Here is a 463-nt window from a genome sequence, read left to right as displayed (position 1 = left end):
GAGAAAACAGTTTCAAAGATCTACTCTCTCCTCATATAACAAATCCTCTATCCCAGGCCCCATTCTAGTAATTCTCCTCTGAACCCTTTCCAACAATTCATTGTCCTTCCTAAGGTAAGGAGCCCAAGACTGAACATAGTACTCCAAATGTGGCCTAACCAGTAACCAATGAAATTATAACCTCTTTACACTTGTATTCTATATTTCTGTAGATACAACCTAAAATCCTATTTGCCTTACCACTAGTAACAGCACACTGCTTGGATGGTTTAAGAGACTGATCATCCATTACACCAAGACCCCTTTGTTTTATGACACTATTAATATTATTTCCCATCCAAATTATGATAACCCACATGCAATTATCTTGCATTTATTATAATTACAACCCATTTTACATTTTCGATGACGAGGAACCCACTTTGAGACTAATAATGGCTGGAGACGGCTTAAATGGGTAATG

Source organism: Limulus polyphemus, unplaced genomic scaffold (genome assembly GCF_000517525.1).
Source record: "Limulus polyphemus unplaced genomic scaffold, Limulus_polyphemus-2.1.2 Scaffold834, whole genome shotgun sequence".
Lineage (NCBI taxonomy): Eukaryota > Metazoa > Arthropoda > Merostomata > Xiphosura > Limulidae > Limulus > Limulus polyphemus.
The sequence above is the reverse complement of the archived record's forward strand: the minus strand, read 5'-3'. Positions refer to the sequence as shown.